Raw genomic sequence first — 241 nt, 5'->3', positions numbered from 1 at the left:
TTTTGTCGAGTTTGCCAACATTTTTTTTAATATTTGCTGTCGACTGGAAATGACGTCACATGGCTCAAGGCTCAGGTAATGACCAATCATGTCTCACCTGTTTTCTTGGTTTGGTCATGTGACTTTCACGAAGTGTGCAGTCATTGAGTAGTTCCTGGACTTGGTGTACACGTGATGTCATTTTCAGTCGACAGCATAGTTAATACATTTATTAGCTTTTTATGGATAAAAATGGCTAAAA

This window comes from Hippichthys cyanospilos, chromosome 11 (genome assembly GCF_059441005.1).
Source record: "Hippichthys cyanospilos isolate Australia breed blue-spotted pipefish chromosome 11, RoL_Hcya_1.0, whole genome shotgun sequence".
Taxonomy (NCBI): Eukaryota; Metazoa; Chordata; class Actinopteri; order Syngnathiformes; family Syngnathidae; genus Hippichthys; species Hippichthys cyanospilos.
Note: the sequence above shows the minus strand (reverse complement) of the source record.